At 41.6% G+C, this 20,088-nt stretch overlaps 1 protein-coding gene across 4 annotated transcripts in view; it reads left to right on the top strand.

The window, feature by feature from the left end:
• Positions 1 to 1,722: 1,722 nt before the first annotated feature.
• LOC129866598 (pleckstrin homology domain-containing family A member 5-like) overlaps positions 1,723 to 20,088 on the top strand; it is a 112,686-nt gene continuing 94,320 nt past the window's right edge. For 3 of the 4 annotated variants that reach the window (XM_055939352.1, XM_055939354.1, XM_055939351.1), the window contains exon 1: positions 1,723 to 2,059. The gene's annotated coding sequence lies outside the window, so the exon portion shown is untranslated. The remainder of the gene's footprint in view (positions 2,060 to 20,088) is intronic. The other variant, XM_055939353.1, reaches the window with a different exon arrangement.

Below are 20,088 nucleotides of genomic sequence, written 5' to 3'. Positions count from 1 at the left end.
AGTACTGTAGAGATGGTTGTCCTTCTGGAAGGTTCTCCCATCTTCACAGAGGAACTCTAGAGCTATGTCCGAGTGACCATCGGGTTCTTGGTCACCTCCGAGACCAAGACCCTTCTCCACCGATTGCTCAGTTTGGCTGGTCGGCCAGCTCTAGGAAAAGTCTTGGTAGTTCCAAACTTCTTCCATTTAAGAATGATGGAGGCCACTGTGTTCTTGGGGACCTTCAATGTTGCAGAAATTATTTTGCCCTTCCCCAGATCTGTGCCTCAACACAATCCTGTCTCGGAGCTATACTGACAATTCCTTCGAACTCATGGCTTGGTTTTTGCTCTGACATGCACTGTCAACAGTGGGACCTTATATATACAAGTGTGCAGCTTTCCAAATCATGTCCAATCAATTGAATTTACCACAGGTGGACTTCAGTCAAGTTGTAGAAACATCTCAAGGATGATCCATGGAAACAGGATGCACCTGAGCTCAATTTTGAGTCTCAAAGCAAAGGTTGTGAAAACGTATGTAAATAAGGTATTTCTGTTTTTTAATACATTAGCAAAAATGTCTAGTGCTGCAGTGATGTGTCTCTTCAACAGCACCCTCGATTTGGAGGCGGCTTATGGTAGAGAAATGAGCATTCAATTTACTGGCAACAGCTCTGATGGACATTCCTTCAGTCAGCATGCCAATTTCACGCTCCCTCAAAACTTGAGACATCTGTGGCATTGTGTTGTGTGGCATTGTGTTGTGCTGTTTATTCAGCTTCAGGTGGATGGATTATATTGGCAAAGGAGAAATGCTCACTAAAAGGGATGTAAACACATTTCTGCACAAAATTTGAGCGAAATGTGCTTTTTGTGCATATGGAACATTTCTGGGATCTTTTATTTAAGCTCATGAAACATGGGACCAACACTTTACATGTTCCATTTATATATTTTTCCAGTATAGTTCATACCTATTTTATGTCAATGCAAAAGAGTCACACTATTATATTAGATAGTTGAACCTCTATACTCACTTGTTGGGGTGATAGCACAGCTATGAAGTTTGTCATTATTGAGGCTCCTCCCTGCTAATATTGCTGTGAGCAGATTTTTCATCAGAACTCTTTTCCTGATTCAAATTCTGGTTATTTTAACACCTCTATCTTTCTGTTCCATTGACATTCCAGCGCAACACCTTCCTCTCATCGTTCCAGTAACACCTTCCTCTCAATCAGGGCGCTGGGTAGCCTAGTGGTTAGAGTGTTGGGCCAGTAACCAGAAGCTTGCTAGATGAAATCCCTGAGCGGACAAGGTAAATATCTCTCGTTCTGCTCCTGAACAAGGCAGTTAACCCACTGTTCCTAGGCTTTCATTGTAAATAAGAATGTGCTCTTAACTGACTTGCCTAGTTAAATAAAAGGTACAAAAATGTTTTATCTCACCCTGGTTTTACCACGAGCCACTGGGAGCAACTGACATACAGAAGAGTGCGCTTTAATTCTAAAGAGAATAGGAGGGTGATCTCAATGCAGGTTGTGCATCCCCTCACTGGCTCCTGCACACACAGAGACAGTAAATGCTGTTGAAACTGTTTTCTATGACTCCTCTCTCTGATTCCCTTTGTTTGGATTTGTGCTGAGAGAGAGAACAGAGAGAGCGCTGGCCACTTTGGTTTGAATAGAGCTCAGCCTGGAGCTGGAGCGTGACGTCACACACCCTGCCTCTCAGGTTTCAGCAGCATTTTTACTCCAGGCTGCAGCCACACCACATGGTACGTGGGCAGGGAGCAAGGCTCCATGCATCTTGACAGCTGTGACACTTTATTTCCTCGCGAGCTCTGTGCCATCGTAGTGCACTTCACAGGAGACGCAACGAACTATCTTTCCACTTGTTATATTTTTCCTTGAACTCTTCTACACTGCTGTTTCTCTCCTGCCGACCAACAACTGATGTTCCGTTGTTCTGCTCCGCATCTGGATAAGGGTTTAGAAGATTCCTTTTCGCTAATAGATTACCCATTTACCGAAGATATTATTGCACCACCAGTCTGGATTTTTGTGTGGAAGCTTTTCATTGTAAGTAGATGTGTCATTTTTCAATGCTGGTTTGGCTATTTATGGCGCTGTTTGTGTTTGCATTCGATAGGAATAGCACATTCGCGTAATTGTGTGTGTGATAGACGTAAGATGCGAGTGCATTATGTAATAGCGATTTTGATGTTGTCATTTTCACGCCTTGGCAGTCGTGGAAAAAGTATCCAATTGTCATACTTGATGAAAGTTAAGATACCTTAATAGAAAATGACTCAAGTAAAAGTGAAAGTCACCCAGTAAAATACTATTTGAGTGAAAGTTTAAAAGTATTTGGTTATAGATAAACGTAAGTATCGAACGTAAAAGTAAAAGTATTAATCATTTCAAATGCCTTATATTAAGCAATATAAGGCATTTATATGATTATTTTTTTATTTACGGATCGCCAGGGGCACACTCCAACACAGACATAATTTACAAATTAAGCATTTGTGTTTAGTTAGTCCGCCGGATCAGAGGGAAAAGGGATGACCAGGGATGTTCTCTTGATAAGTGTGTGAATTGGACCATTTTCTGTCCTGTATTCAAACTGTAACGATTACTTTTGGGTGTCAGGGAAAATGTATGGAGTAAAAAGTACATTATTTTATTTAGGAATGTAGTGAAGTAGAAGTTGTTAAAAATATAAATTGTAAAGTAAAGTACAGATGCCCCCAAAAAACGATGTTTTCTCTCTGTCTAAAGGCGAATATAAGAAAACACTCCAGACCTCTGCAGGTTTGAAAACCTGTTATCTTTGTTTGCGTAGAGTTTGCATTATGTTTGGTCGATGTGTTGAGTGTTGTTCAACTCTTGATGTCTGTTGCAAAATGTGTTTAGTCCATTGGTGAATGGTTGTGACTGTTGCTTCTACATTTTGTTTGTATTTTATTACCTAGGGATGTCATTATTGTGTCTCAAATACAACTTAGCAAAGCTGTTATTGCTGTGCCAATTACAACATTTTCGACCTACAGTGTATTGATGGATAGAGCATATGTTTTCAAGAACTCTTGGAATACAGGGAAAAGTTACTTTTTCCAGACTGCATTCCAAAGCTTTATGACCTAATCATGTTTTCTTTTGTTTTTCTCTGTGAAAAGCAGGACGATGTCAGTTATTTACTGTCCATTTGGCCATAATTGCAGCGTTAGTTTCCCACCCACTCTCTCTATCTATGCCTCAGATCAATGACCTGAAAAGGGCTTCTCTAATAGTATGGCTGCACCCTCTGTCAATTCAATTCAAGGGGCTTTATTGGCATGGGAAACGTATACCAAAGCAAGTGAAGTAGATAATGAACAAAAGTGAGAAGAAAAAAACAATAAAAATGAACAGTAAACATTACACTCACAGAAGTTCCAAAATAATAAAGACATTTCAAATGTCAGTTGTGGCCAAACGTTTTGAGAATGATACAAATATACATTTTCACAAAGTTTGCTGCTTCAGTGTCTTTAGATATTTTTGTTCAGATGTTACTATGGAATACTGAAGTATAATTACAAGTGTTTCATAAGTGTCAAAGGCTTTTATTGACAATTACATGAAGTTGATGCAAAGAGTCAATATTTCTTATATATCTTTTTCAAGACCTCTGCAATCTGCCCTGGCATGCTGTCAATTAACTACTGGGCCACATCCTGACTGATGGCAGCCCATTCTTGCATAATCAATGCTTGGAGTTTGTCAGAATTTGTGGGTTTTAGTTTGTCCACCCACCTCTTTAAGGATTCACCACAAGTTCTCAATGGGATTAAGGTCTGGGGAGTTTCCTGGCCATGGACCCAAAATATCGATGTTTTGTTCCCCCTCGCCACTTAGTTATCACTTTTGCCTTATGGCAAGGTTCTCCATCATGCTGGAAAAAGCATTGTTTGTCACCAAACTGTTCCTGGATGGTTGGGAGAAGTTGCTCTTGGAGGTTGTGTTGGTACCATTCTTTATGCATGGCTGTGTTCTTAGGCAAAATTGTGAATGAGCCCACTCCCTTGGCTGAGAAGCAACCCCACACATGAATGGTCTCAGGATGCTTTACTGTTGACATGACACAGGACTGATGGTAGCGCTCACCTTGTCTTCTCCGGACAAGCTTTTATCCGGATGCCCCGTACAATCGGAAAGGGGATTCATCAGAGAAAATTACTTTACCCCAGTCCTCAGCAGTCCAATCCCTGTACCTTTTGCAGAAATCAGTCTGTCCCTGATGTTTTTCCTGGAGAGAAGTGGCTTCTTTGCTGCCCTTCTTGACACCAGGCCATCTTCCAAAAGTCTTCACCTCACTGTGCGTGCAGATGCACTCACACCTTCCTGCTGCCATTCCTGAGCAAGCTCTGTACTGGTGGTGCCCCGATCCCGCAGCGGAATCAAGTTTAGGAGACGGTCCTGGCGCTTGCTGGACTTTCTTGGGCGCCCTGAAGCCTTCTTCACAAAAATTGAACCGCTCTCCTTGAAGTTCTTGATGATCCGATAAATGGTTGATTTAGGTGCAATCTTACTGGCAGCAATATCCTTGCCTGTGAAGCCCTTTTTGTGCAAAGCAATGATGACGGCACGTGTTTCTTTTAAGTTAACCATGATTCCAAAGACTTTGCAATTAATTGCAATTCATCTGATCACTCTTCATAACATTCTGGATATATGCAAATTGCCATCATACAAACTGAGGCAGCAGACTTTGTGAAAATGAATATTTGTGTCATTCTCAAAACTTTTGGCCACGACTGTACAGTGTTGTAATGATGTGAAAATGGTTAAAGTACAAAAGAGAAAATAAATAAACATAAATATGGGTTGTATTTACAATGGTGTTTGTTCTTCACTGGTTGTCATTTTCTTGTGGCAACACGTCACAAATATTGCTTCTGTGATGGCACACTGTGGTATTTCCGTCAGTAGATATGGGAGTTTATCAAACTTTAAAAAAAAATCATTCTGGATCTGTATAATCTGAGGGAAATATGTGTCTCTAATATGATCATACATTTGGCAGGAGGTTTGGAAGTGCAGCTCAGTTACCACCTCATTTTGTGGGCAGTGTGCACATACGGCAGCCTTTCTCAATAGCAAGGCTATGCTCACTGAATCTGTACATAGTCAAAGCTTTCCTTACGTTTGGGTCAGCCACAGTGGTCAGGTATTCTTTCACTGTGTACTCTCTGTTTAGGGCCAACTAGCATTATAGTTTGCTCTGTTTTATGTGAATTCTTTCCAATGTGTCAATTAATGATCTTTTTGTTTTCTCATGATTTGGTTGGGTCTAATTGTGTTGCTGTCCTGGGGCTCTGTGTGGTTTGTTTGTGAACAGAGCACCAGGACCAGCTTGTTTAGGGGACTCTTCTCCAGGTTAATTTCTCTTAAGGTGATGGCTTTGTTATGGAAGGTTTGGGAATCACTTCCTTTTCGGTGGTTGTAGAATTTAACAGCTCTTTTCTGGATTTTGATAATTAGCGGGTATCGGCCTAATTCTGCTCTGCATGCATTATTTGGTGTTTTACGTTGTACACAGAGGATATTTTTTCAGAATTCTGCATGCAGAGTCTCAATTTGGTGTTTGTTCCATTTTGTGAATTCTTGGTTGGTGAGCGGATCCCAGACCTCACAACTATAAAGGGTTCTATAACTGATTCAAGTATTTTTTGCCAGATCCTAATTGGTATGTCGAATTTTATGTTCCTTTTGATGGCATAGAAGGCCCTTCTTGCCTTGTCTCTCAGATCGTTCACAGCTTTGTGGAAGTTACCTGTGGCGCTGATGTTTAGGCCAAGGTATGTATAGTTTTTTTGTGTGAGCCATGGCAACGGTGTCTAGATGGAATTTGTATTTGTGGTCCTGGCGACTGGACCTTTTTTGGAACACCATTATTTTGGTCTTATTGAGATTTAGTGTCGGGGCCCAGGACTGGCAGAATCTGTGCAGAAGATCTAGGTGCTGCTGTAGACCCTCCTTTGTTGGTGACAGAAGCACCAGATCATCAGCAAACAGTAGACATTTGACTTCAGATTCTAGTAGAGTGAGGCCGACTGCTACAGACTGTTCTAGTGCCCTCTCTCTCTCTCTCCCCCCATCTCTCTGCCCAGCCAGTCAGCAACATGTGGTTGGTTGATCATCAAATCTCTGTTTTCATTTGAGGCAATAGTTGAGAAACTAGTTCCTCATGGTCATGTGTGGGTGTGTGTATTTAGCCAGATGTGTTATCACAAGTTTTCCTTAAAATAGTTTAAAATAGCTTTAATATGAAGGAGTGTACCCACTACATGTCCTTCTTTTTGACCATGACTTGTTTTTGTAAATATAGAGTTGGAAACCCGATGACTATTTGAATCATAAATTGCTATTAGAGCCCGACTGATTTATCGGTATATTAGAGTCCGACTGATTTAGCGGTTGACGGATATTATTGGCTGATATTAGCCTTTTACTGATGTAGGCTATTTATATCGCATTTAATCCACCAAAAAGGAGTGATATAAGATGTAAGATATAAGAATACGTTCTTCATAGAATATTACGTTTTTTTCTATATTTAATTATTTATCTTGAATAAGGCTCACTTTACATGGCTATACATTGCCTGGCGCTCTACAGCAAGACTAAACACTATCACCCAACACAACGACACCAGTCGGAGAAGAGAGTGAACTACTGTGAACTAACTGAGTGTTTTATGTTATCCAGAGCATTGGTGACTGCAACTGTGCTGCTGGCAACAATTGAATTACATTTTTTTGCCACGTTTACTGACTCCGGCCATATTCAACGGGTGTTGAGCATTTATACATTTTTCAGTTATTCTGCGCTCTGGCACACTCAGACGAGAGTGCTCTGAAATCGGAGTAGATAGCCAGAGAGAATTTACCAGCTACGTCCATTGACAGTTGTCGCAGTGACATCATGAACTTTCTATTAAAATGGTTACTTGCATAGCAGAGTCTTTTGTTTCGACATGTAGCTAGCTAGCTAAACAATGAACCATAATCCCAACTCATAACGTTACTACCCTGCATGAATCTGCAGGTAGCTAACCAACCAGGTTCAATGTTAGCTAGCTAACATTAGGCTATAACTAGCAATGCAAATGGCTCTGAGATACAAATAATATAACTTTACAGATCATACACATAACATTAGCTAGCGAGCCGGGCAGCTAATGTTAGTTTGCTAGCTAGCAGTACATTTTAATTTGAAATGAAAATACTTTCTGACTAAATGAGAAATGTGTAATATCTGAAAATGTAGCTTACTAGACTATCTTAGCCATATACATGGATGGACGCTTCTCTCTCTCTGTCACGGATGCCATGTTTGACCTTAGTTTGAAGATGTAATCCGGAGACAGGTGTTTTATATATCAGCCATCTGTTTGTTTTCTTTTCGACTCCATCTGCATATTTGCAATCAAACAACATAATTTTCCCCATCTCCTTAGCTATCACACTCTAATTCCACTGATTTCAAAACTCGGTCCTCCAGAAAGTAGAGAGCAACAGTTCTACTACGTGAAATCTTTCAAAAAAGCTCATGTTACAGACAGAAGCAAGCTACATGGCAGACCAATCCGAACTCATCTCTCAGCATGTCCAGCCCACTCATTATCTCAGCAAATAAGGGCTAGTTGGAAGGTTGCTGGCTTTTTCTGTGGCAAAACCAACTAGGCTCGTGATTTAACAATTTTGCTCGTATTTGCATATGGCATACACGTTTGTTATTAAGACACATGCATGTTCACATGTTCCAGAAGGCATTTCTGCCAAAGTTTACATTCAAATGGCTCTCCTGTGAAGTGGTGATGCACAACATATGCATCGTTTCCTGAAACGAGTCACATATACGTTTACGTGAATATTCATGGTTGGGTGTCATGACACAGTGGATGCTATGTCCAAATGTAAAGCAAGTCCTGTGCTAAGAATGTTCAACTCTGTGGTAACGTTAACGTTACAGCCATTAAGTGAAGACCCTGAAATCCAGTTTGTTATATTTGCTCTTTGCGAAGGCTATTCTTCAAGCTCTGTCATTCAAATGTTTTCAGAGACACAAAAAATATAGCAAGTTACATAGCAAGTATCTCTTCGTAGCTACATTTTGATGTATGGGTTGTCACTTTTCAGGGACTGGTACAAATTCACGTTTCGCCACCCCCATCTGGCCAGCTAACTAGCTGTGTAAGAGTACTTGACCCTGTTCATTGAGGGTTAGGGCTATCCGGAATCCTTGGGATGTCCCTACTCTAAACCCTAACCGTAACACTTACCTTAACCATTTTAAATGTCAATGGCGCAGTGACGTCCCAAGGATCCCGAATAGCAAGGACCGTTCACTGAGGAAGCGCTTGGGGCGAGAGGCAGCGCTGTGGCAACGGTGAATTTGTGATTGATGCTTTTCCTTTCAACAACCAGAAATTCACTGGCTACAGCCCTGGAATCGATAAAACATGGCTAAATACCAAAACATTAAGAACGTGTCCTATGTTGTTGTTTTTCACATGGCTAGCATGAGACAGCTCAGTCTTCGGAGCTTAAGCCCAGGCATCACAGGAACATTTTTAGATTTTGCTTCCATCTGTCAATTTTCATATTTTGGGATATTTTGCAACTATAACTTCCATACTTTCATATAATGTACAAAGAAATTGGCAATAATGTAAACTCTTTTTCAGGACCCTGTCTTTCAAAGATACTTCAGAAAAATCCAAATAACAAATAACACTGATCTTCATTGTAAAAGGTTTCAACAGTGTTTCCCATGCTTGTTCAATGAACCATAAACAATTAATGAACATGCACCTGTAGAACGGTTGTTAAAACACCAGCTTACAGACGGTAGGCAATTAGGTCACAGTTTTGAAAACTTAGCACACTGAAGAGGCCTTTCTACTGACTCTGAAAAACACCAGAAGAAAGATGCCCAGGGTCACTGCTCATCTGCGTGAACGTGCCTTAGGCATGCTGCAAGGAGGCATGAGGACTGCAGATGTGGCCAGGGCAATAAATTGCAATGTGAGACGCCTAAGACAGCGCTACAGGGAGATAGGACGAACAGCTGATCATCCTCGCAGTGGCAGACCACGTGTAACAACACCTGCACAGGATCAATACATCCGAACATCACACCTGCAGGACAGGTACAGGATGGCAACAACAAATGCCGAGTTACACCAGGAACGCACAATCCCTCCATCAGTGCTCAGACTGTCCGCAATAAGCTGAGAGAGTCTGGACTCAGGGCTTGTAGGTCTGTTGTAAGGCAGATCCTCACCAGACATCACTGCAACAACGTCACCTATGGATACAAACCCACCGTCGCTGGACCAGACAGGACTGGCAGAAAGTGCTCTTCACTAACTAACAAGTCACGGTTTTGTCTCACCAGGGGTGATGGTCGGATTCGCATTTATCGTCGAAGGAATGAGCGTTACACCGAGGCCTGTACTCTGGAGCGGGATCGATTTGGAGGTGGATCCATCATGGTCTGGGGCGGTGTGTCACAGCATCATTGGACTGAGCTTGTTGTCATTGCAGGCAATCTCAACGCTGTGCGTTACAGGGAAGACATCCTCCTCCCTCATGTGGTACCCTTCCTGCAGGCTCATCCTGACATGACCCTCCAGCATGACAATGCCACCAGCCATACTGCTCATTCTGTGCATGATTTCCTGCAAGACAGGAATGTCAGTGTTCTGCCATGGCCAGCGAAGAGCCCGGATCTCAATCCCATTGAGCACCCCTGGGACCTGTTGGATCGGACGGTGAGGGCTAGGGCCATTCCCCCCAGAATTGTCCGGGAACTTGCAGGTGCCTTGGTGGAAGAGTGGGGTAACATCTCACAGCAAGAACTGGGAAATCTGGTTCAGTCCATGAGGAGATGCACTGCAATACTTAATGCAGCTGGTGGGCACACCAGATACTGACTGTTACTTTTGATTTTGTTCAGGGACACATTATTTCATTTCTGTTAGTCACATGTCTGTGGAACTTGTTCAGTTTATGTCTCAGTTGTTGAATCTTGTTATGTTCATACAAATATTTACACACAAATATTTACACGTTAAGTTTGCTGAAAATAAACGCAGTTGACAGTGAGAGGACGTTTCTTTTTTAGCTGAGTTTATATAAATACTTTATTTGTATCATTTTATCCCCACTCCGTCAACTACACCTACCATCAATGTCGTTCTTGATAGAACTTCAACCGCTATTTTTAAAATGCTCCATGTTGAATCATATATCATTCAAAAGCTTGTTTTCCGGAGCATATCGATAGCTAGTCCATACATGGCTATATCCTTTGTAGACATAGTGTTTCGTGCTGAAATATGAGTAATTTTCTGACATCCAATTGGTTACTGGCATTTAAAGGCCCTTCCGGCAACCTGATTGGTTAAAATGCCTTGTACCGCACAGGACTTTCTTTTTTGAAAATATCTCCCGCGAAGAATCCACGTAAAGAGAGAGAAAATGAGACAATCTCTAAGAATATACCTACAGTATGTGAATAAAAATAGGCGATCTCAGTTAGACAATGCGAGAAAAGCAGTGAATGAAAGAAAAAATTTGCCTGATCAGCCGATTGAGGCAGTGGCAGTACAGGTAGAGGAGGAAAAGTAGGTAGCCGGCAGCAGCACGTTGTGGAGCAAATTAGTTAAGATGAAGATGACAACTAGCAGAGATCAACCAGACAGCAGCCAGCCAACAGTGGCTTTTATTCTGCGTCACAAATAAACCAACTTGTACATGATTTGATTTGCCCTAGGTGTCTAAACACTGGACGGAAAATCACCGTAGACCCCACCAACCAGTGATTCTGTAATTCTGTCGTGATAGAATGTGCAGACTGTGAAGGTGATCGTGATGAATTTAGGAGGAGTGTTTACAATTCCTCCAGGAGTGCTCCAGGGGAGATGTGGCATTTGATATAAATGTTTGGATGGTTCCTCCAGCCCATGAACTTGGACTTGGTTATGCAGCTCTAAAGAATATAAGCAAAGGGATTTGCGTCTCAGCTCATATCAGAGACATGGCAGGAGAGTGACAGGTAAATAAAAGGAGAGAGTGGCCCATTATTGTCAGGTGACTTGATGTGTATAAAAAATATTTATTTCCTTGCTCCAGCAAAAGTATTCAAAGTTAATTAAACAGAGTGATAGGAAAACATAACTATACAATGAGACTGCCACACAGGCCTACAGTGTCATAGGGCTGTAGCCTACTGTGATTACTGAGAAATTAGCTTTACATAAAGTAAATGCATGCTAATATGCTAATATTTACATAGGGTAACATGCTGATATTTAGTCCTGCAGTTATGACTAATGTCGACAGACATAATAAGTACTCCCCCCCCCCCCCCCCCCCCCCCCCCCCCCCCCACTTTAGTTGCAGAGATTCAGAGAGGGCTACAGTCTGGAGAGTGCTACAAAGATAATTAGAAGAGCATACGCAGATATAGAACCAGACATAGCAGAGTTGCTGAAGGAGGATGAGGATGCCATCATAGACATTAATGTATCCTTCGATGGCACATGGCACAAGAGAGGATTCACTTCCAACTACAGGATGGGTGTGTGCATTGGTGCTGGTACAAGCGAGCCATAGAAAATGGTGAAGATCCACCCTGTCAATAAAACCTCGGAGGCCATACATTTTTTTAAAAGAGAGGTTGCACAGAAAATGGTACATGTATATCATAGGATATAAAATAATGTAGCACGGAGGAACCCAGAATTCATATGAATGTCTGAACTCTGTAATATGGTCGCGATGCCCCAAAACCTTCTTGGTGGGCAAAAGACGCATTGACGGTGCAGCCTGTATGGCAGTAGCCACGTTTAATGAGGGAGCTGCTGTATCAAATGCGATGAACAAATTGTGGCTTGACAGCACTTTGGTGACACTGGAAGCAATCAGAGAGGAGTTGTGAGAACTGATGCTGCTTCAATGGAGTGTGCCAAGTGTAAGCGCAGGTCCCATGACACAGTCAAGAAAGTCAAAGAGGGCCTTACATATGGGGCAGGCATAGCTGATTAATGTTTTGCACATTTCAACAGCCATACAAAATCATTGTATGTGACAAATAGAGAAAAGTGATATGAGAATTTTCCCAAAACTGCATATTTGCCCAACAGAGCAGTATTCAAAGCATATGCTCTATTAATTGAAACAAATGTATTAAACATGCTAATGTATTTGTAAAAACTATATTTTATGTTTATTTGTCAGTTTAGAAGTGATACATGAATACTAGCTTAATTAATGTGGCATAAATGGTCATATTTATGGGAAGTACATTTTAATTACATTAGCTTATTTTATTGGCCGTTTTATAAAAATGACATGTTCCCGGTGTGCCAATTCATTCACATTATTCCACACACAGGTTCTTAGGTCTTATAGTCAGACTTTTACAGAAGCTTTTTTTAAATATCTTGTATCGTTTTGATTTTAAGTGTCATTTTATGTGTAATTATAGTCAAAATATGCATCTGATTTGACACCCTGAACTCTGTCTGAGAAGTAGTTGGTGAACCAGGCGAGGCTGTCATTTTAGAAACCAAGGCTGTGTAGTCTGCCGATAAGAATGTGGTGATTGACAGAGTCGAAAGCCTTGGCCAGGTCGATGAAGACTGCTGCACAGTTTTTTCTTTTATCAATGGCGGTTATGATATTGTTTAGGACCTTGAGTGTGGCTGAGGTGCACCCATGACCAGCTCGGAAACCAGATTGCATAGCGGAGAAGGTACGGTGGGATACGAAATGGTCGGTGATCTGTTTGTTAACTTGGCTTTCGAAAAGCTTAGAAAGGCATGGTAGATAGATATAGGTCTGTAACAGTTTGGGTCTAGAGTGTCTCCCCCTTTGAAGAGGGGGATGACCGCGGCAGCTTTCCAATCTTTGGGGATCTCAGACGATACTAAAGAGAGGTTGAACAGGCTAGTAATAGGGGTTGCAACAATTGCGGAGGATCATTTTAGAAAGAGAGGGTCCAGATTGTCTAGCCCAGCTGATTTGTAGGGTTCCAGATTTTGCAACTCTTTCAGAACATAAGCTATCTGGATTTGGGTGAAGGAGAAATGGGGGAGGTTTGGGCAAGTTGCTGTGGGGGGTGCAGGGCTGTTGACCGGGGTAGGGGTAGCCAGGTGGAAAGCATGGCCAGCCGTGGAAAAATGCTTATTGAAATTCTCAATTATTGTGGATTTATCTGTGGTGACAGTGTTTCCTAGCCTCAGTGCAGTGGGCAGCTGGGAGGAGGTGCTCTTACTCTCCATGGACTTTACAGTGTCCCAGAATTTTTGGGAGTTTGTGCTACAGGATGCAAATTTCTGTTTGAAAAAGCTAGCCTTTGCTTCCCTAACTGCCTGTATATATTGGTTCCTAACTTCCCTGAAAAGTTTCATATCGCGGGGGCTATTCGATGCTAATGCAGTGTGCCACAGGATGCTTTTGTGCTGGTCAAGGGCAGTCAGGCTGGAGTGAACCAAAGGCTATATCTGTTCCTGGTTCTACATTTTTTGAATGGGGAATGCTTATTTAAGATGGTGAGGAAATTAATTTGAAAAAATAACCAGGCATCCTTTACTGACGGAATGAGGTCGATATCCTTCCAGGATACTCGGGCCAGGTCTATTAGAAAGGCCTGCTCGCAGAAGTGTTTTAGGAAGCGTTTGACAGTGATGAGGGGTGGTCGTTTGACCGCAGACCCATTACGGATGCAGGCAATGAGGCAGTGATCGCTGAGATCCTGGTTGAAGACAGCAGATATGTATTTAGAGGGCATGTTGGTCAGGATGAAATCTATGAGGGTGCCTGACTAGTCTCCCAGTACCTGCCGCTGAAAACATCCCCACGGCATTATGCTGCCACCATCATGCTTCACCGTAGGGATGGTGCCAGATTTCCTCCAAACATGACACTTGGCATTCAGGCCGAAGAGTTAAATCTTGGTTTCATCAGACCAGAGAATCTTGTTTCTCATGGTCTGAAAGTCCTTTCAGTGCCTTTTGGCAAACTCCAAGCGGGCTGTCATGTTTCTTTTACTGAGTATAGGCTTCCGTCTTTATTTTATTTTATTTTACCGTTATTTTACCAGGTAAGTTGACTGAGAACACGTTCTCATTTGCAGCAACGACCTGGGGAATAGTTACAGGGGAGAGGAGGGGGATGAATGAGCCAATTGTAAACTGGGGATTATTAGGTGACCATGATGGTTTGAGGGCCAGATTGGGAATTTATCCACACGTCTATCCACACTACTATAAAGGCCTGATTGGTGGAGTGCTGCAGAGATGGTTGTCCTTCTGGAAGTTACTCCCATCTCCACAGAGGAACTTTTTTTGATCTCCAGTATTTTCCACAACTTGGCAAATTTATTCCACACATCTGACTTCCCCTTTCCCTCCTGGGCAACCACTAAACATTCCCCCATTTCAAGTTTATTTGTACTTGCTGTCATGTGTTAGTGTTCAGAGTTTGTTATAACCAATTTAATAATGTGATTATGATATATTATACTGTAGGTCAGGCTCAATCGGTCACGTACATGTGATGCATACATGTGTCATGTAAAAAGAGCAAGGGTTGAGGGAATAGGTTATGTTTTTCCTAAACAAATGAGGGATTTCGGTAACGTAACTTTTCAGCCTGAAATGGCAGTAATTATGTTGCAGCTTCCGCAACGCGGACAGCACAATAAACACTAATGTTCTGTAGCAGGGAGGAGAGAGAGACACACCGGGTGCTAGTCACACAGTCACTTGCTGTCATTTTTTTTTTTAACACAGCGCAGCAAGTCTGTCAATCAAATCAATTGCAGTCGGACTCCCTCCATTCATTTGTGTGTCTTAATAATTTCATCAAACATTGCACTTAAAGCATCAGACAAGCTCGGTGCATATAGTTGATTTGATTAAAACACGTAGGATGTCTCTATACTGTATATGGAAAAATACACATTTAAAAAAAATATACCAAAAGATAGTTTTTGAGTGGATTTTTCTTTTAACTGCAATCGCAGCACTAGGTGTGGAGCAGTGTACAGCTAGCCAGACAAGTGTGAAAGGATACGGAAAGATAAAGTAGGCTATGCATTTCAAATGCCACCCTATTCCCTTTCTAGGGTACTACTTTTGAACTGGGCCCATTTGGGACAGAGGCAAATGGTGCCGTTAATCTGTCCTGAGACCTCACACAACGCTCCTCCTGCCAACAATGCTTGCAATAATTACAGACTAGCAGCTAGGGCAAAGGCTTCACTCCAGGCTAAACTGAAACTGAAACCCCCTATTTCAAGACTTACCATTGTCTCTACTTCACTACATGGAGTTTAAAGTCAGCCTATGTTTAAAGCCAGTATTATTTTTGGCCTGCATGCATCACTGTGGACTGGAGCTAGCCTGTTTTCTGTTTTTGTCTGACTACTAGGCCTGTATTTTAAAGCAGCTCAAGTGGTTTTGCAGATTTTGACCCGTTTTCTGACCCTTTCAGACAGACAGTTCAGAGTATGTTCTGTCTCCATCTTCTGTGATCGATCGTGCCACAGATGGTGGAGAAAGCAGGCACTCCCTGGCCACACCACACAGGGTGCCACACTTCCATCCGGTGTCGGCCAATAAAGGTATATTTTTTTTTATTCTCAGTAGCACGTACTTGTGTTCCTAAACACATTGCTACTGGAATGTCAGGCCTATGGCCTCAAAGCCATCCCCCTATAGAGTTAGGTACTGATGGAACCTGTCTCTGATGATGTAACTCAGATCAAATGATGTATCTGATGTATTTATTTAATCTAATGTCTTAATAATGCCATTATCAGATAGGGTGTTACTTAGCCGGTTCTCAACCAGGAGCTAACTCACTGTACAGGGACTTTCACAGACTGCTTTCAATACAAATTACGGTCATATAAATTAAGTCTGGATTTATGACAGGCAGCAGCTGACAATGAGGAGCATCTGAACCAGTAATAATGAGTGATTCCCCTGGACAACAACCCAGCCCTCGGGCCCTCTGAATCAGACTGGACTGTCTCTCTGTAATTGCTGATAATTGAAGATGACTTGTCCTTGGCTGTGCTCCTTCTCTCCTCTGCCTGCACTGTGGTGCTCTCTCCCTACAATGTACCGGCGGTGCGCCAATAATGTTTGTGTGGAAGGAAAGGAAGAGAAAGAAGGGACTTTCATAGAAATATAATTACAGGACATCCCCATTCAAGACAATGGAATTAAGTAGCCTAATTATATTTGTATGGGGACTACTCTGTGTAGTGGAGAGGACTCTAATTGGTCCATCAGCAGCAGGGTGGGTGGGTGGTTGGGAGCCTGCATGTCCGTGTGATCAGGCCATGACTGGATGACCGGAGCTGGCAGGGTAGGCAGTGCAGGAGAGAGGGAAAGTCTGCTGGAGACTGGGGTCAGAGAGAGTTCCTCTCGCAGGTTCACACTCAGAAGTTAGAGCCCGAGAGAGTAGCCTATGCTATAGACTCCACAGATACATTGGAGTGCGAGGCAGAAGCTTACGGATAGATAGAGGATACTTACGGCAAGATAGCTGGAAAGGATAGTCACTAGTGTCAGTATACTTACTGCATGTGAACTGGTGTGTTTTCATGCATGGCCCGGTGAAGAAGGAAGAGGATCACGATGTTGAAGTTCACTACAACACACTGCTCCAGGTGTGTAATGCACTTTACTGCATACATGTGTCCTCTGCACTGCTTTGGGCTAAAAGGGGATCTTCCAGAGGGTCTAGTGGTGCTAGAATTTCTCCAGCGCAGTGATCCATTGCAACCTCTTGTATTTATGCACTGCATCTGTAGGCTAGGCTACTTCTTACTGCCTTCATTGTCCTCGATTTCTTAGGTTTTTTTGAGAGGCAAATGGTACTCTGAAGAGAATGGATTAGCCTGCTAAAGAAATGAATGCTATTCTGTATTTGAGCGTGTGTGGTTTGCTCCTGTTCACCCCTCTGGATGTTTCTATTGTGTTCAACTTTACAAATAGTAAAGCTACAAATCTACGTTTACAAGAGCTTTTCTCTTGTCTGTTTTCTGTTCGTTTTAGTTTTCTGTTTTATAAGTCCAGACAGGTCAGGGTTTAATAACACAGGCTTTACTGTTATGTTATATTCCCCAACTCCCCTGGTGTGTGTGCTTCTGTGCGTGTGCGTGTGTGTGCTGGTGTTTGTGTGCGCCAGAGTGACCCAGGGTAATGTGGATGTGGAGCTTTCACCTCACTGATACATTCCCTGACTAGCACAGTACAGTGTGATCTGATCACCCCATAACGGCTGTCTGCGTCATCCTATAAATCACAAACTCTCCCATTTTAAATCCTGACCTCAAGGATGGGTACAGTAAAGTGGCAAAAACGGATGCCAATAGGGCATGTTTTATAGTGGGGCAGCTTAGCAAAACAATCATTTATTTTGTGATAAAAGGACCAAATTTGATTGATTTATGTACCCTGAAAATATGTTGATTTGGAACCACTCCAGCTTTGGTCCCTGGGGGTGTGGCAGCATTTTTTTTCAATTCAGAAGGACTGTTTTTAAGATTAAGGCTCCAAATTTGGCACAGAGAGAATTTTGGACCCTAAAACGACTTAAATTAGGAGCCACCACAGATATAGCACCTGGGGGCCATAGCATCTTACACAATGGCCACTTTTGGTAATACAATGTTAAAGTTCTGAAGGCCTTTTTAGAGAAAAACACTCCAAATTTGGCTCAGAGGTAGATTTATCTACCCTGAAATGATTTAGATATCGAGCCACCACAGATTTGGCCCCTGGGGGCTGTGGCAAACTTCTTTGAAAATATCCACCAGCAGTACCATTGTTTTACAATTCAGAAGGAATATTTTAAGATAAAGGCTCTACATTTGACTTAAAGCATTTTCACACAAGTTTGTTTGCTATATTTCGAATGAGAGTTAGATTATTTGTTACATAGATTTAAAATGTTTTTGGTCCGGCTGGTTTCACATTGCCAAATGCCAAACGAACTAAAATGCATATACAAACCACATGTTAATGCAAGTAATTCATTTTTTGGACAATACTGCCCTACAAAGGCAAAGTGCAGTAACTATGTAAAAACAAATCCTGCAAAATCTGACTTTTTCTGTCTAGACAAAAAGCAATTTCTGGTACTTATATATATATATTCTATATATATATATATATATATATATTATACTTGATATATTCTGTAAGATTGGCTTGTTCCTGTGTCAGGAAACTAAATATCACTTTAAACAGATATACAGTGCATTCGTAAAGTATTCAGACCCCTTTATTTTCTACACATTTTGTTAAGTTATTCTAAAATGGATAAAAAAAAAATATATCCTCATCACAATACCCCATAATGACAAAGTGAAATCAGGTTTTTAGAAATGTTTTCAAATCTATTTGAAAAAAAAATAAAAAACGGATACTTTATTTACATAAGTATTCAGACCCGAAATATGAGACTCGAAATTGAGCTCAGGTGCATCCTGTTTCCATTGATCATCCTTGATTGGAGTCCACTACACTTTTAAACTCTTGATGGTTGTAATAGGCAGTACCCTATTAACATCGTCCTGGCATTTCTAAACTTTGCAGGGCATGTCACTTCACCAATCTCTTTGCATAACCCACCACTAAGCATGCACTGTTTTCTTACTTACTAACCTCAACTGGATGGATCCATAAATAATTACTGTGGGAATAAATATCACTGAATGACAAAAATATTAGACTAATGCAATTGAAGGCATGTATGAAATTGTTGCTTACTGAAACTCCCAGTCATCCAATCCTTGTAATAAATTTGAAGCAATAGCCTACCCGCATGTGGTCAATTAGATGATCATTTCAGCACCATTTTGATTGGGACAGCGCCATCGCGCTGATCTGAGACAAGTGTGGGGACTCGTCTAGATAAATCAATTAATGTTAGATTTTCTTTTTCACTGTATCTCCGTTTGGATATTGGTTAGGGTGCAAATAGGCAGGGGAAATGTTAGCTAAGTTGAGGTGAGTGATACTCATGATCATCTTCTCTAGTTGGCTCATTGATTAGAACACTTGGCCATGTTATGTAGTTCAACAAGTGGATTATTTTGCTCTTCTGAATCTCTGTCCATATAGGCTATTTGGTTAATTTGTTTCTGGCTGGGCAAATACGTGGAGGTGGTATAGCTTATATATTATATATTTTGGGGCGGCAGGTAGCATAGTGGTTAGAGTGTTGGGCCAGTAACCAAAAGGTTGCTGGATTGAATCCCTGAGCTGACAGAGTAAAAATCAGTCTTTCTGCCCCTGAACAAGGCAGTTAACCCACTTTTCCCCAGTAGGCCGTCATTGTTAAATAAGAATTTGTTCTTAACTGACCTGCCTAGTTAAATAAAGGTTAAATACATTTTTTTATAAATATTTGTTTGCTCATCTATCATTGATCAGAAACATTTAGCATGCAATAATAAAGCATAAATCAAGATTATTTTGCACGATCACGTATAGGCAACTCCAAAAGCCTGCGGAGGTTGTGAAATATGAACATGAGACTCACATGCTTTTGAAAATATAGATTTTGGTGAAGATAAGACCCTACAACTGCTCCCTAAGAAAGTAGAGTGGGGCAGGGAAGAGATTAAACGTGGATCAAAAAAGCATGGGCTTGGGCTCTGTTTCAAAATATCACTTTTTTAGCGGTTCCTGTGTGGTTCCCGTTCCCGTGTGGGAAAAATATTTTTTGTATTTTATTCTGTTATATTCCATTATATTCTTACTATAATATACAAAACATTATATAGCTAGAGGAGTCCTGATATCTCCGGGAGTAATACGTATAATTTTTCTTTATCTGTTGTGGTCTAGTACTGTCCTTTTGCCTGTCTTCCCAGTGGCCTACTTGTTGTGTGAACTGCTGACTGCTCATAATTATGCAGATAGTTGTTGACACATCAGCCAGGACCAAGGGGCAGGGCAATTTATGACTTGTTTTGATAATCAGTGTCTGTATTGGAGGGGGAGTGGTTTCATCTCTTTTCTGAGT

The sequence above is a fragment of the Salvelinus fontinalis genome, chromosome 12 (genome assembly GCF_029448725.1).
Source record: "Salvelinus fontinalis isolate EN_2023a chromosome 12, ASM2944872v1, whole genome shotgun sequence".
NCBI classification, from domain to species: Eukaryota; Metazoa; Chordata; class Actinopteri; order Salmoniformes; family Salmonidae; genus Salvelinus; species Salvelinus fontinalis.
This window is presented reverse-complemented; position numbering and strand designations above follow the sequence as displayed.